The sequence below is a fragment of the Temnothorax curvispinosus genome, unplaced genomic scaffold, assembly GCF_003070985.1.
Source record: "Temnothorax curvispinosus isolate PA1 unplaced genomic scaffold, ASM307098v1 QBEX01015898.1, whole genome shotgun sequence".
Taxonomy (NCBI): domain Eukaryota; kingdom Metazoa; phylum Arthropoda; class Insecta; order Hymenoptera; family Formicidae; genus Temnothorax; species Temnothorax curvispinosus.
In genome coordinates this window covers 99,015-117,106 of record NW_020225678.1, presented here as the reverse complement: position 1 = coordinate 117,106, position 18,092 = coordinate 99,015, and the positions used below count along the sequence as shown (strand labels likewise).

The window sequence follows — 18,092 nt, the reverse complement described above, 5'->3', positions numbered from 1 at the left end:
AAGAATAGATAACAATTATGGAAATTGAAGTATTGTTTGCTATTGTTGTCGCAGGTTTACATATGCATCTGTTTGATTGCATCTGTTTGATTGCTCAATATTTAGTTAATACAAATTGCATCAATAAATTAAATACTTTGTCGATATCGAATGACTTTCAATTGAAACACAGTACATTCGTAAATTTAAATCGTAAAACATTTCTATTCGTAAATTTGTCTTGCAAATTGTTTGCTATTTTTATTTGAAAAGTTAATAACACCATTAAAATTACAGTGAAAATAAGTGCAAAGTAAAAATAAAAGTGCCTTTGTCAAGAAGACAACGTTATATAACATTTTAATATATTAGTTGCTTTTAAAAGGTTAATTATATGGCCGTTTCAATAAATAATCATAAGACTATTAATAATTATTTTGTACTCTTTGGCAATGATAAAAATTATACTTAGAAAATGTTTTCAAGAGACTTATTTTATTTAATTATCTATTTATTTAATCAAAATTTTCAATATTTAGTATTCGAATAGTGTGTGAAATTAGTTTTTATTTTAAATTTTTATTGAAAAAGACATCGTCAACGCGTATTTAGAGACTATAATATTACGTCTGTAAAAATTTTACACACAGTAATAATCCAATCTATTTTAAATTAAATACCTATCCAAATAAGAACGTTCGATTTGATGCGTAATATCTAATTGTCAGATCCAAGTGATACATTTTATACTGATTTATTTTCGAGATGAACTTTATAAAGTGCTATTATACGCCGGGCACAGTATCTGACACATACGAATTGATATTTTAATAGTCCGACTTTTTGTCACTTTAAACTATGAGCGAAACTAAAGTGTAAGTTTTCATGGTTAAAGCAAATAATAGAGTACCGCTATATACATGTATGGACATATATAGTTCTTCCTAGTTTAGGTCATATAGTCTCGAGACCTAAAGAAGCCGAAGTAAACAGGACGTTCTTCCAAGAAAGAAATCTCTGCGTAAAATCTTTATTGTTGTAACTTTTTTGCTTTTACTGACAACAAGCTAATCATAAGGTACCTAATTAAATACTTGTGAAAGGTACTACATACACTCGCGTAAAAATGTAAGAAACACATAAAAGATTTTATATTTTTTAAACTTTGATTGGAAAGGACATCAGTAATTGTAAATAAACAAACTAATCATTGTGTGAAAAATACAGATCTGGAAAACATTATACACAAGCATAAAAATAGAACATGCAAAGAAAACTATTTGCTACAAAAAATAAATGTAAGAAAATATATTTAATCCCTAATTATATCATGAGACTATAGTGAATTAAATTAAGAAATTAATTTGTATTCTGTAAATTTTAATGTAAGATATTACAATATTAACTTTATTTATAAAATTACAGAAGTTTTTTAATTTAAGTGAAAGAATATGATTTTTTAAAGAATGTGGAACGAGAATCTCCGAGACCAATCGTTTACAGAAAATATGAAACAGGGTATAAATTAAAAATTCAATTATAAATTGATCAGTTGCATAAAGAAGCATGCTTCTACATAGTGAATATTTTACCTCATGTTTTCCTACGTAAAACAGATTTTATAAATGATTGGAAGCAATAACACATTTAATACGGTTTATCCCGTATAATCTCTTTGTTAAAATAGCTTAGGAAAGAATTTACAAGAGAAAATACTATGAAAAGGAAAAAGAATAAAAATACTGGGAACAAAATGTTTGTTATTACAGCTTAAAGTTTAATATGCATGATTAATATGCATTATTCCACATTTCATAATTTCTTTAACTTTCTGATGAAATGCCCCCCGCCTCAAGTTTACAAAATATTTATATACATAAAAACAACTAACAGAAGTAATTAATTTAGAGGAGTGTTCTCTGCTGAAAATATAAAGTATATAGCGTGCAAATCCAATAAGAAAGGCTTTTTAATCTCATTCCATTTTTCTTCATTTTCCAGTTAATCTATATGTATACATACATATATATATATAAGTAACAAAATTACGTCAAAATGATTTTTAAAGAATAATTGACGCATATATTGTTTTCTAGGTGTAATAAAAAAATCATCATATATTATGTCCGCCGATAAATTTAAATTTAAACTTTAATAAATTTTCAACGTTTTGTAGAAAGCTTATTTGTATTTTGCATCTTTTCCTGAAACACAAGAATTTAGAGAGGTTATTTATTATATAAAACAATTCTTTTATGACATTAATCAACGTTAATCTTACGATACATACTCGTTAATTAATAGTTTACACGATGATATAGAAGAAAAACGCTACTGTTGCTGTTGTGTTTTTTTTTTGTAATTACAGAGGCTTTGATGAATTTAAAGTTATGCGTTTATTAGCGAAAATTTAATAGCTCTTCTAATTATTGATTTATTCGGAATTAAAGCAAATTATACATGCTGCAGACACGTAAATCGATGATAACATTTAATTTTTCAGTTAATTTTAAAACGGATGTTATTCGCTCGTTATTCACTTGAGCATATGTCGTAAACGTAACTCAAAGTATGGAAAAGTTTGTTCAAACTTGTTGCCCTTTGACTTTTCACACGTGATAAATCTGAGGTGAGACGTACGTTAATGCACGTTAATATACTGCGTTCTCAATTTCTCGACGTTTTGCTTTCATGGCAAGGTCTCGCAAGTTGGGTAAATAGCACATTATGGTTTGTTTCATATTTAAGAGAACCAGCATTTGCATACACAAACGTCGCTAAATAACATCTCTTTCAGAAAATATAACTTGTTTCCTGGGCAATGGATATTATATTTTTGAAATAAAATGTTAATGAATTGTATAAAAAAAGTCTCTTCAAATTGCTTTAAAGATATTATATAAAATCTTTCGAACTATCCAAATAATTTAAATAAACATGCATTAAACTATTTTCTCAAATAATATTTGTCCGTCTCTTTGTGTGTTTCTTGCAAATATTCTATCACAACAATTATTAAGAAAGAATTTTATTTATATCGTAAAAGTTGGCGTAATAAAAACCATCATTCCGCGTTAACTATCTTTTTATTTCATTGATTGATACTATGATGATTGTGCGAATAGCATGTTCTTATTAACTTTTAATAGACTATATCGTTATTGGAACATCACAAAGTATAGGTACACAACGTCTTACGATTACACGCCGCTCAGGCACCATGCCACAGCTAAAATGCCTTGTTTGTTTTATGCCCGCTTCTATCTGACCAAACGGCCGTAACGATCCGCAAATAACTCACCGAAATCCTTTTACTTTTTACTCAAACTAGACTAATACACTTTAGTTGTTGCATTCTCTTTAGTTATCGTTTCTCAAACAAGTTATTGTAATAGAAAGAATAATAAAAATAATTTTACATTTTTTATGATATAACTACGTGCATTTGACAAAATGTTAAAGTTTGATTAATTGTAAAATTGCAAACATTGTGATAATTAATTGTCAATTTACAATATGATAAAGCGCTTAATATGTATGGTAGTCTGAAGCTACCAGTTCTCTTGTGCATGAGCACACATAATCATATTTGTTCAAGTTGATAAATACATACAAATTGTAAAATACATACATACACACCAAAGGCAATATATATTTAAAATAAAATTCCGATACAAGTACACTACAATGTACACAGATAGTTTACGTCAACTTGTTAAACAACATTGACCATTCTTGTGCAGAAGAATCGATTTAATTTACCAAGACACGTGTTAGAGCTTAGCATGTGTTTTAGCAAATTGATTCCAAGTCCAATTGAATTGATTCCAAGTCCAATTTTAATAAAACTATTTTAACTCAACTAATACTTTAATTTTTAAATCTGCATATTCCATTTAATTATTATTTTCAATTTTTGACGGAAAATGGATATTGAAATCTACGCCAATCAATTACGCAAACTCTATTATTGATCGATCTCACTTATTAAAACTCATGGATACTCTCTGACGTGAAAAATAAATATAGCCAATGGAAAAAGACCAATTCGCAAAAAAAGAAACGTACCTACGCATGGTTTGCCTTCACGTCCTCTCGCTTCTATTCTTGTCTATTTCCAATGGTTCAACGTGTAAATAATCAATCACGAGCAATCAAGGAAATCTCGAACTAAATCTGAAAACCAGGACGTTCAAAAAATCAGGATAAAAAACAAGTATGGAACACTGATGTGCACGATTGCAAAATAAAGCAGCGAAGAAGACTATGTGCTTTGATATTCTACACTTGAAGATTGAGACTGAAAGAAAAAAAAATTGGCGACGATACTGGGAAAGTATAAGTGCATATGAGGACTCGATGTAAGTACGACTGATTCGTTAGCTGTTTCACTTACCATGGGAATTCTAATTGAATTCCAAGTGGATTTGCAAATGAAACGCCAAACGGCCAAGAGCAGTAGTTTAGCGACAGCTGATCGCGTTTCTAGAATATCTTCGCCGATGTCCCTCGAGTCAAGGGAAAACTTTACGATTGCAGAGTTTAATATGAATAATTTGTCATTGACGATACGGATTATTCAACAAGTGGGATCAACGCAAAAATGTCATTATCGGGGGTGAAACTTATTCTCATCTGAAACAAGATGCAAATTATATTAATTGATAATTTAAAAAATTATTTTTTAGCAACTTAATCCTGATTCCGTCCGAAAAACGCAATATTTAAACTATCTGCGTAAAAACTTACAAGAAAAAATTCGGGATAAAAATACTTTGATTAATAAAATACTTTATAACTACTTTATAAATACTTTATAATGTGTACTCTACGATAATCAAAATAATCAATGTATATAAAAAATAATGTTCCTATTGTTCAGTAAAAAACTACAAAAATGGATCTACAAATTTTATCTAAAACTATTAATCAGATTGCAATTGCAGATTGACATTTCAAAATTAAATTATAATTCTTGTGTGATATATCCTTTTTCATACATGCACTCTCTAGATTAATATTTTTAATATAGTATAATATTTTTACACAAATAAAATATAAATTATAATTTTTATTTCTCTCTTTTATACGGGTAGAAGTATGTGAAGAATATGTTATAATTAATTCATAAAATTTTTATAAAATTCATAAAATTTTATACAATATCATTGTAAATTATACAAAACTTAATATGTCTACGATGTTTGCATTTAAAATTAATAAAACTAAAAGAATTTTTTGTTACATTAATAAAAGTATTTTAGAAAAAGTTAATTTTTCTCAGACTTAAGTCAGAGAAAGATTTCTCAATTCTATTAAAAAGGAGCTTTTTAGTAAAGCTTGCTACTTACTTATGTAAATTCGATTTATCGTTTTATCCTGATAAATAGTTTAACCAAAATTACACAAATCAACTAACTAATGACACATGCAGTTTAGTAATAATAATTATATTGCATACGTCAGATTCTTTTTGTTAATTGCTTTTCCCAGAAAGCAGGATTTTCTACGCCCTGAAGACTGGTAAAGCGGGAAATATGTAGAGTATGATGAGATGAAGAGAGAAAGATGGAAGCTTGGTTGCACCGTATTTTGCGACTGCGTCGAATGGACGTGGATCCTCCGTGAACTCCAGATTCCCTTCAGTTTACGCTGCGCACCCGATCTGATATCCCGAATTGATACCCCGTTGCTATACTTTACAAATTCATATTATACTTTCCTCTGTGGCGTGAAACTTTTATCGTGTGTTTGATTAACATTTACTGAAGAGATACTTTCTTTTTAAATAGATACAAAATTTCCGATCTCCAAAATTGAAATTAAAGTATCAGTGCGGAACTTCTTCTTGGAAAGAATCTCTCGATTGCTCAGGTATATGTTACTAAACATTATAAACTAATATTTTATTAAAATTTAACACAGTGATTACGTTCTCTATTTTGTGTATAATTTATAGTATGTATAATTTATACTATGATAGTGATAATTCCTAGTTCGAGTTTGTTAATCTAATTTCTTAATTGTATTTGCAATTGTAATCTCAACGACATAAAATAATAAAATAATTAAAAACAAGAAAATATAGAATAATTGTTGCAGAGACATAATCAAGAAAATCGTGTTTTAATAATAACCGCTAAAACTTAAGTTAGTTTTCTTTCGAAAAAATGCTTTAGTTTTACAAAATGAAAGATTGAAGAAGAAACTTGGAAAGTAAATATATTTTAAAAATTACTTTTTGTTCTTAATATCTAAATTATTGATAAGATATTCGAGCAAACAAGATAACTGCTCCTTAAACGAAATTTTGATTTTACTTAAATTTTAATCATGTTTGTATCAAATGCAAAAAAACTTATAAGATCAACGATAGTGTGAACAGTGCGCTCAAATCGATTTTTTTTTCTTACGTCAGATTATATGATTTTTATAAATTCTTAACAAATTTTTCTAACTTCTAATTTTTTATTTGTGTATGCATGTATATATTTTTACAAGTACGATCTATAATATCATGATACTTTTTGTGGAAATATACCTTATAAGAATTTGATTTTTCTATTGTATTCGTAAGAAACAATATTATACATTTTAATATATACTGCTGTTGCTTTGTTACGTATAATTGTTTTAATTTACTCTCTTAAGTAAATTATAATAAAATATAATTAATAAGGAAATGTCATTATTTGGAGTTAAATTTTCAAATATCCGTTACAATTTAATATAATGCATTTGATGATGTATCTATACAGTGTCAATTTCAAGCTTCCAGTTTTTAATTGCTAGTAAAATATTTCTTAATTGCTACGATTTTAACAGACAAATAAACTTTGCTTAATTATGAATAGCTAAATTAAGTATTGATTGACATTTCGAGTTTATGTATCATTTTCATTATGTTGGTAGACTGAAGATAGAACGAAGTGTGCGATAAGATTATATCAAAATCTGCTACATTTACGGATATTAAAAGCACATAGTTATGTTACGTGTCCGCACGTTTTTTGATATCCGCATTTTTATATTTTTTAACATCGTTTTGATATCGTTTCTATCTCTGATTTTATATACTCGCGTGAGATTTTTGAAATAAGTGTTTGTTTAAGGATATCTGCATATATACGCAATGAAAAAAAAAAAAGAATTCAAATAATGGTTTTGAATTTGTTCAAAATACGTATCATTATTATTATTCTTTACAATTTAATTCGTGCTAATACCCTAGTATGCTCATCTGGATGAAACAATTAATGCAGCAGCGAATTTATTGTCGTTTTAAGTTATAACGATGTAAATAAATAAAGTCTTTGTCTTTTTCTATCAGATAATAATATATATAAAAGGAATTGAAATAAGAAATTGAAAAGAAATTATCCAAATAATTTAAATATTTTTTTTTACTTTCTCGCGCACATAATTTTTCCAATTTTCCAATATTGAACATCTTCATATATAATTGCAGCTTTTGAGAAATTCCTTATTCAAAACAGTACAACAAATATTGTCTCAAATATTGAATTTCTTAATTACTTTTAGAAACAAAACATTATAAGTTTTTTAAAGATTTAGTAACTTAAAATTAGTCATTTATTATATCAAATAATTATTTATTGACTAATTTACTGATTAATTACTTATCAAATAATGCAGAAATATGATAAAATCGTATTCAAATTAAAGCTTTAATTAATTAAACAATTAATTAAAGACTAATAAAGATAAGTATATTAATTTATCTCTAGATTTTCCTGCGCTAGTATATATAGAATGAGGAAAAGTATAAATATTTGCTATAAATACCCACAGGTACGATATCAGTAACTAGTTCAATATTAAGCAACTTTAGTGATGCTTTCAAGTCAGTTGCAACGATCACTAGGTATATGGTGCCTGACAAACAGAAAGTTTCGATAGACCCAAGACAACATAGTTAAATGAATAGTTGCTATCACTGTTTGATACATGCAATTTTCTTTTGATCGTTGTTACGCGAGAGTTTCGATTGTTCTATTACTCTGTTCTACCACTTTCTTTATAGATTCCGCAGCACGTTCTTGCACGTCTCAGCACATTTTGAAACGCAATTTAAAACAAAGGTTTTAACGCTCTTTATTATTAAAAAATCCTCAAAATATCACACGCTTAAATTCTTCAATTGATTTTTAGAAACAAATTAAGAAAAGATAACATGAATTATGAAGAAACATTCAGTTTTTTAAAGATTTAGTATAAATGAAAGATTAGTATCCATAAATAAAAGATTTAGTATAAATTAATAATTAATTACTTATTAAATTAGTTATATCTTTTGATAACAAATGACATTAATTATATAAATAAAATGTGTTATATTTTTAACAGTAAATAATATCATACTTAATAAATATTATTGAGATTGTTAACTTAATTTCTAATTTTTAATACTTAATATTTTAATAATCTCAAAAATATGATTATTTTTTGCTTGCATTTATGACTACGAATTAATCTCGCGAGATTCAGTCAGCGGATTAAGCGCGTTAATTGCGAAGACATTCTCAACACTTTGTTGAATTTTTGTTGCTGCATTTTTCTACTGTACTAGATGGGTCTAGGGGTCACTGGGGTCCTCAGGGAGACCGTAAATATTTAATATTGTTACATTTATTTGGCACTCTTGTGTTATAAAGTGAATTTGAAAAAGAAATAGTAGATATAGTAGCAAAACAGAGAAAGTTGTAAAACAAAAGAGAATGGCATTATGATAAGTGACTTAGGACACTGCTCGAGTGACTTCATACTAGGAGAATTTAGTTTAGGTTTACATAATAGGAACGTGACGTGTAAAGCAAATTCATATTCTGAGACTTCGGTAGGTAGTACACATTAAATGCTGCTCGCTATCTTAACAGAGAATACGTTATTAATGTTATTAATGACAGAGTGTTCTGTTGCATCCTAGAGAATGTATCTAATCTTCTCTCAAATTTCTAACGATACTTAAAGGTAAAGCTATCGACCGGCGGTCATTACAATAAAATATTATAATTTTAGATAAATATGATCTTTAATAATAATTAATACATTCTAATTATAACATGTAGCCAGCGATCCTAATTATCTGCGATTTAATAATGTTATTTGAATTACATTAAAAAATGTGATAAGATATACAAGAAATATCTCTCAATACACTTAAAATTTAATTTTATTTGCAGATTAAATTTTTTTAACACGAAATGGTTTCACTTTGCTTTAAAATTTTAATATTGCTTAATGAAAATAGCTAAAATATTTTTTTAATTATATATGATAATTAATTATTTAAACAAATGTGAGTAAAAGGATATTAGGAAAAGAATGTTTAATCGGGCAATAATAAAACTATTTAATTGGTAATTAATTGCATGATATAAATGTATTTTAAGAAAGTAAAATGTTTTGCGTATTTATATGCGCGTATACCTACAAGAATGAAGAAAATGTATCAAGTAGCATATGGAAATCTCGCGGAATCGAGGTTACGCGGTTTTTTATTGTTCGCAGTTGAGAGTTTGATCCGACTTTGTATTATGAAAATACCGTTGGATTTCTGCTCGTATCATTAGTTTTCATATAATTTCGATTGTAAAGTCTAGAAATAATTGTACGTAATTCCTTCAGAATAGAACGGAGTTCTCTAACATATAAGATGGTTTCTGATAATAGAAAATGAACTTGTGAGCATATATTTATTTATACACATGTATACATCCTTTATTTTCATCATATATATCGTGCTACGGAGGTACTAACTTTTGATTTGTCGCTCTCGTTGCAGATTCAATCTTTGTTTGAGAATGTTTCTTACTAAAATAGAGTTCAGTTTTCTTATTGAAATAATAGAGTTTTTCTTATTATATCTTTATTAGAGTATCACATATTTTTACGCTTTACGTTGTATATCGTTTTGTTGCACAATTTTTCTTCCTGTTACAAATATTTCGTACAAAGTAACAAATTTTAACTGTCAGAGAAATTTTAAAAACATGTCACAGTAAATTTTAAATTGTTGTTTGAAGTGATGCTAATAATATTGCCTGATGTTTGCATATCTTGCTTTGAAACATTATGGAGAACGCAATTAGCTATTTCTTTTATATAGATGCGATTTGCATTTTTTTTAAACGCATTGCATTTATAACGCAACGGATGTCTGCGTATGTAAAATTATTTTTTAAAATACGATTAAAATGCAACCACCGCTTGCATGAGTACATAAATTACGCTGTAATTTGATAATGGAAATTGTCTCGTTGTGCATATGTTTAGCAACTCTTGCAAAATGTATACAAAGCTCCTTCACTAAAGCGCGAATAGTATGCAAATTGAATGATTTGAGAGATTCTCCAGTTGCCAAGTGACTAATGGATAATGGAAAATGCTATTTAAGACCACATATTATTGCATATCAAATTTTTATTCTTTATCAAAAGCGCATGGCATAATCAAGAAGAGGGAAAATGATTTAATTAAATGTAAGGAAAGTCTATTATAATATTATTATATTTGCTATCTTCAATAATATAATGAAACACATACAAAAGAAATTTATATTATATTTACAACATCTTGTGTTTACAAATATGTGCTATACAAATATAATTCGTAAGAAATTATACCATATTGTACTGCGTTCTCTAGGGTGTATAGCCAACTAAACTACAATAGAAAAAGAAGTTATATCGTTGAAAATGGTCTCTTATACCGTTGCTATAAGCGGTTCTCTATTACATTTCTTTTAACTGAGCGACCTTATATGTCCCTACGCAATCTCTGTGCGCACAATCAATATAACGCAACATGTGTGAAAGCTGTTCTTTCATTTCTATCACAACTTTTAGAAATTCTATTTGTCATCTTTTGTTAATATTTTCTAAATTTCTTTCTTAATGTAATCTTTGCGCACACGTGGGGTTTTTGCATCGTGAGTAACATTTTTGATATTATATAGAACATTTTATATACAAATCTAAAGAGAGAAACTCTATCTATAATATATAAGACGTATTTCATTTCTTTTTCATCAAAAAGTTTGACACATGACGACATATTGCAATTGGCTCACGTATTGTTTGACTGCGAATACTAGATGAGCTTCATATATGTTACTGTTATTAAAAGCGACAATGCAGCATTGACAAACAAAATGAAATAACATCTCGTTGCCATGTTGATCAGTGCGTTTTAACAGAATTGCCATCGGCACGATACACTTCGATCGAAACCATTGGAACGCAATGTCACCTTTGAGTCGATTGCACTTCATATCGCAGCAAACTGAATTAAAAAATTCGAAAACATCGCGTCTTTATTTCCTATTACAATACTTTACAAAGGAAATGAAAATATAAAGTAAAAGTACAGATTAAAGACATCGAGGATCGACTCCGAGTTTATATTAAGCAGAAATTTATATCAAATTGGTCACAGAATTTATATATATAAAAAACTGCAATGGGATGTGTATTCTTATTCACTGGAAATACCATTCTCAATTTATCTTTCCAGAAAAAAAGGAGAATCTGTTCGTGAAGTTACGGAAAGATTCCTCTTTAAATTCGTATCTCTTTCTTTCAAATATTATAATAATTCCGATGGATTTCTCGGCAGAGAATTGAATACCTATATACTCGATGCTTTTTTTGCGCCTCTTACTTATACATTTTATCCAATAAAATTTCATTATCTATTGAGCTCGAATTCTCACGGTTTTCGTGCCATTGAAAGACGATACGCTCGTATCAATGACGTTCATGCTGGTTAACCACTGAGCTCAGTTTGGAATTGGTTCCTCGTCGATTCTGTCTTGATAGACATAAACCGTAATTCTAGCAAGAAAGTGGCTTGATATGTATTGAGTTACCATTGTTGTGTGCACAAATTAGAACAATAGCATTAAATCACAGTGTCCTGCAAACCTTTGACAAAGCGATGTGGGGTTCACCGATGCATATATTTAACTCATTGTTTACAGTAAACATATAAACAGCTTGCTCTTGAATTTGACTGAGGTGATATCGCTGCCGGTCCGTTTGTGCAATTTGCGTTACAAATACAAAGATATGTTTATACATATACCATATTGTAAATAAATAATGCAGAGAATTACAAATATGTTAGAGATTCCAATCCAATTAAGAGAATGATAATTATATAATTATTAAATGAGCATATAAATGTGAAAATGTTGAAAATGCAAATTAAGAGACAAATAAACGAACGTATATTTATTACTATTTAAATTTGTCTTACATCTACATATACATTTCATATTTTCTTTCTGTGATGCAAAACGGTTTATAGTGTCTTATGGTAATTTTTAACAATTTCTTTCAACGTTTTACAATTCTTTTATGAGAATTGCGTCACATTGCATTAATTTAACGAATCTTTGTGTTAAAGGTAGTTAAAAATAACAAAATGTTATTTAACTTAATGTATTGATTTGAATTTTATCCTTTAATAACGTAACAGTGTAATTCAGTTAACTGCTTTCAATAACGCCTACACGAAATAATGTTATTAGATTTAACATAATTTTCCAAGAAATATTCTGATAATAAATTGTAATTATATATATAATTATTTCCTCCGTGAGAAAATATATCCCAACATTTCACAGATTAAATTAATTAATCAGAAATATGACAAGAATTAATATTAAATTACTACAACGGGTAATATAAGCACGTAGAAATAAAAAAATAGGAAATTGTTACCATATATTTTAAATTGTTTCCTTAATAGTATCTGGGCTGCGTTCGGAAACTTTACTTGGGTGCACACCAGCGTCGTTCTGTCTTTGTTCCACTTTGAATAAATAACAAAGATATAGAACGACGCGGTGTGCACCCGAGTAAAGTTTCTGAACGCAGCCTTGGTAAGGTTTTTTCATGGGATTACAAATATTTGTTTGTAATTTAAATTTGCGAAGTCTGATTCTTGATATAAGTTTTGCTAAACAAGCTATTTAACGAATAACAACAGAATACTCATCTTTAGACCCAAGTCTTTCAATATTATTTTTGCCTAACCGGACAAGAAGAAAAAGAGACTTATTGATCATGACCTCATTATCTCGGATGACTTGCCGTACATAACAAACGTGATTAATAAGACTGCGCTCAGATATTGTCAGTACTGAAAATCTGTATTGTACGTCACGTAAACTATTATAGATTTTCAGTACTGACAATGAATATCGGAACACAGTCTAATTGTAAGTCAGATCAGTCATCTCATATGTAATTCAATATTTAAAACATTAGACTAAAAATATTAAACAAAAAAATTTCATTGTAAAATAATTAAGTATATTGTTAAAATAAAACCAATATAGACACATTGCTAATGTTTCGATTACAAGACAGATTTTTAATTAATAAATAATTAATTAATTAATCGAATATAATTAACTAATACTTCATTTTTCAGCGAACAATGGTTTCAGAGAACACAAAGAAGAAAAGCTTTTAAAAATATCACGTCTAACAAAAGCCGTAAGCGATAACAATATAGAGTGACTTTAAATTCTCTGTGATCTTTAAATTGTCGATGACACACAGCGATAAAAGATACAAAGATTGCATTGCTGTCTTTGATGTGATATAAACGAATGAAAATATTTCTGTTTACCCGGAGGTGGGAAATAAATTTAAATATTTTAAAATGAATGCAATATAACATTGCACTGAATTAAATTATCATTATCAGTATAATATTCTTGTAATAAGCAGACTATTATAATTTACTTTTTATTATATTTTTGGCAATTTCTTTAATTAAAAAGAATCTATCTTAAGTTTCTGTAAGCATGAAAGATAATTTAGCGATGCAGCTTTACATATTTACAGCAGCGATATAAATTCTAGTAGTTACTACATCACTAAATCACTTCTTTATCCGACAATAATCTCGTAAATCTTTTGCGGATTAAATAAGTAACAGTTTGCATGTTCAGACACGATCTGAAAAATCACGGTTATAAACATTCCGCAGAAAGCTTTTATATTGTAGAATTATGCTATTTAATCTTATAGATAATTGATATATTTAAATATTAATCTGCATTTAATCAACTAAAAAAATATCTAATGTATATAGTGCGAAGTACGGTACAATTACCCATAAAATGTTTTATTTTATTTTAGCAGATTCAATAAGACGTGATTTATCGATTTAACTTGATTTACGTAGTTGTAGTTAAAAGAAAGTTCAACTAAAGTACGAAAAAGAGAAAAATAGAAAAGCTTCATACATCCATAAGAAGCTTAAGGTAAGTTTCTGGACGAATTACGCTGCTATTCTCAGAGTTAAAATTGATTCGTAGTTCGCAAGTAGTTGGCATGTAACTTATTGATAGACCGTAACTTATGTGATGGTGCTTTGGCTAATGAAAGCTCGGGTGCACATAATAAAAGCCATGAGAGGCGAAACTGAGAGGTGAAATTGGTGAACGATGTACGAATATGCCAAAGTTTCGTAAATAATTCAAAAGTTATATTAAACTCACGTCGGTGGCTGAAAGTACATTTCCGGCTTTTACTCTTTGAATAGCAACTTCTCCATTAGCAGAACACTTTTTTGAACATTTGCAATTCGGTATGGTATAAACAAATTATTCTTCCAATAAATGTCCATTTGGAAGTTTCCCCCTTCTAAAAATTGATTACAATCAAATTTTAAATGTACCCCTAGATTAAAATTGTAGGTCAATGAACATATGAATATGCTAATTGGATCAATTATTCGGCGACAATTTGGCGGTGTAGGGTAGAATAACGGGGGAAAAGCTTTAGATGTTTACTTCAGCAGTGCACACTGTCGATATCAATGAAGATGATTCTCATTATGCTGCATGGTGTTGTTACAAATTAAATGAATGTGAAAACTACTGTATAACTTTAAAAAAATAAATATATTAATATAGCAAGATAAAAATTTATGCATATAAAATTTATACACATAGAAACAGTTGTGTTATATAGTTAAAATAGTACAAATTATAATATATCGATTATAATGTAGAAAATGTTTATCATATAAAATTTTAAGAATTTCAGCAGATTAATTTATAATTTACATTACATTATGTGCAGGGTAACAGATTGCTAACATTTCTAACAATTGGTATTGAATTGCACGCTTGACATATATAATGTCTCTCCTAAGAGATGAGAAAATTTCATACGGAAGTGTATGAGCGACCTACTGAAAAATAAACGCTTTCAAGGTTCCTTTGGAACTATTTGGAAGCATCGATTTTCAGTTAGAAACGTCAAGTAGCACTGCTGAAAACATTTTCTAAATGGTTATTAGATAAGATAAAGTCTCAAGAGACTTTACAACTCTAGAAAAGTCAGACGATAAAAAACAAGGATAAAAAACAATAATGATGGTCAATAATATTCGTGGTATTAGATTACAAAATATTACAAATAACGTTGAAATATAAGAATTAATTTTATTGCGATGATAATTGATTATTTGATTTTTTAATTAAACACATTATTCTTTGCTTATCAAATATTTCATACTTTATTATAAGAAATATATGGCTTCAATAAATATGGGAGAATAATTAGTATAAATATTATTAATCTAAATAATATATCATGTCAAAACAAAGTTAATCCCAATTTCAACAATGAAAGCGATTCTCGAATGTAATTTGTCAATATGCAACGTTATATAAGGTGGGAAGTGCTTTGCCACGTTGTCGTCGTGGGCAAACACGGATCAATATTTTTTTCAGGTCTTTCGCTGAAACTTCTCGAAATTGTGTTAATTGTCGAAGGCGGTTTTCGTTAAGATAAAATGACCGTGACCGGATTACTTTTATCTTTTTATTTTTACAATTTGTCAATCAGTGTCTTTTAATTTTGAATGTCTGTCTCCGAAAAGATGCTAGCTCTATGGTAGCAAGTAACAGAGAGAAGCGTAAGAGAAAATTATAGGCAGTTGGATGCTGGTAACAGGATAAGGGGTAAATATGGCGACGATGCACGATAGTGGTTATCCGCATCTATATATCTTTGATCGAGGAACATCGGAAGTTCCTTAGGTTGTGCTATTTCCGCGAAACATTATGTTCCTCGAGGGATTACTTGCATCCCATATTTATCTTCGCCTCTTTGCGAGCGATTAATATTTTTTTTCGAGCACGTACGTCAAGCCTTTCGTATAAGGCTAGAAATTTATATCGCAGGCGCTTGTAAAAAACAGTTGAGTGTCGCGTTTAACGTAAAATTTTTCTGGAAATATGAAACGAGAGATGTGAAATTATAAACTGCAGCAAGAGTATAAAATATATGAATAATGGCGAGTGTGCGATAAGATTTTTTGTAATCTTTAATGTAACCATTTTTATACATATTCTTTTTCCGAATAATATATATGTTCGACATTTTTATTGTAATTTTACGCGTCCTTTACGCGTATCATCTCTGAACTCAATGATCTACAGAATTTATGAAGAGATTCCACTGTAATGGTATTTCTCATGTATAAATCAATATATTGATCTCACGTTTCTATCGATTTTCTTCGGTTTGAATATTCTATTATTGTATCTACTTGTTGTAGCCACGTATTGTGTCCAGACTTAATAGTCTCCAGCTTCTGATTTCTGAAGCTATTATATACAGCTTCAAAAGCTATAGAATATATATATGTATAGCGATTACATGTTTTGAGATTATAATTATACCGGAACATAAATTTTGAAACTATGTCAGCATTAATTTATCACTCTTCTTTGCGTGTAGTATCCTCAACTGATCTTTCAGTATTTTTCTCTGGAATCAGTTACATCATAGCACGACCATGAAATGCCATTAATGCTTGTCTAAGGGTTCTAAAGAATACGCGACAACGACATGAAAAAAGAACAGAAAAAAGATACTGTGAAGAATGGATCAAAGTCATTTTATCTTAGATGGATTTTGGAAGGAGAAATTTGAAACAGCGTTTTCACATTCTCGTTTGGTTAGGTATCTACTCGCTTGCTAATTTTTTGAAATTAGGTTACATTAACTATTTGTCAGGCAACATTGTCTTATTATTACGGACGTCAATTTTTTAATGAAGGAAAATTTAATAGATTTTTAGATTGAACAGAGATGATTAGATTGTACAAAGTGCGTAACATCATTTTTCAAATTTAATATGTAGGTACCTACTATGTACTGTAATGATTTAATGTAATATGCATGGAGTATGCATGAGATATTAAAATATTCATTTCATTTTTTCTCTTGATCCTTCGTATCTCACTTTGACGCTCTTTGTAAAATTAAATCAGAAAGATAAATTAAATAGCGTAAATTAAGTAAATTAAATATATATATATAATTGTTACAAATAAATGATAATAAAATACTCGCGAAAATACTTGGAAACTCCCTTTCATTTTTTATTAACAAAAATTTATGAAATACAAATTAAAAATAAGCTTAAAATAATTTAAAAAGTCTTTATCTGTTTATCTTAAAAACCGAAATAAAAATAATTCTTTTACTTAAAAACACTTTTACTTGAAAAAACAAGTAATAAAATTTTATCATAGATTACTATTTATAATTTGCATGCAAAATTTGCAAATTTCTAATAACTTTGTTCTATTTATCAGGAAATTGAAGTCCCAGAGTATCAAATAGAATAAAATAGCTATGTAATCGTTAGAAAAACTGTGCTAGTATAAGTGTTATAAAAACTCTACGTATATTTTTTGTAATTATGAGAAGAAAACATTTAACCATTTAACCGTTCAAACTTTTTTATTATTTTTAACTGAATTTGTTCTAGGTGTGTACGTTGTACATTATTAGTATTACAAAATAACTGAATGATGTGCAATACTTCTGTATTTTGTTCTATATTTAGAATAACTAATTTGATCAATCAAATCACTTTTAATCGATCGCGAGCTATAGCTATTCTTGAACATCGAAGAAATACTGTCACACATTCTCAACCTATTTAAAAAATGCATATTTTATTACAGTATTCTTATTTGACTATTTTTATCTCTTGTTAAAAGTTGAAAACTTTTAAAGATAGTAAAACCGAATAAACAAGTAAATAAA

The 18,092-nt window shown here is 28.4% G+C and overlaps 2 protein-coding genes across 2 annotated transcripts in view; one reads left to right on the top strand and one right to left on the bottom strand.

Annotated features, from left to right (window-relative positions):
- LOC112466115 (neuropeptide CCHamide-1 receptor-like) overlaps nt 1-18,092 on the bottom strand; it is a 64,009-nt gene that overhangs the window by 41,385 nt on the left and 4,532 nt on the right. Inside the window, exons 4-5 of the mRNA XM_025034011.1 lie at nt 4,376-4,614; nt 4,052-4,155 (exon numbers count right to left, since the gene is read on the bottom strand). The gene's annotated coding sequence lies outside the window, so the exon portion shown is untranslated. The remainder of the gene's footprint in view (nt 1-4,051; nt 4,156-4,375; nt 4,615-18,092) is intronic.
- LOC112466130 (neuropeptide CCHamide-1 receptor-like) overlaps nt 5,549-18,092 on the top strand; it is a 36,398-nt gene continuing 23,854 nt past the window's right edge. Inside the window, exon 1 of the mRNA XM_025034032.1 lies at nt 5,549-5,853. The gene's annotated coding sequence lies outside the window, so the exon portion shown is untranslated. The remainder of the gene's footprint in view (nt 5,854-18,092) is intronic.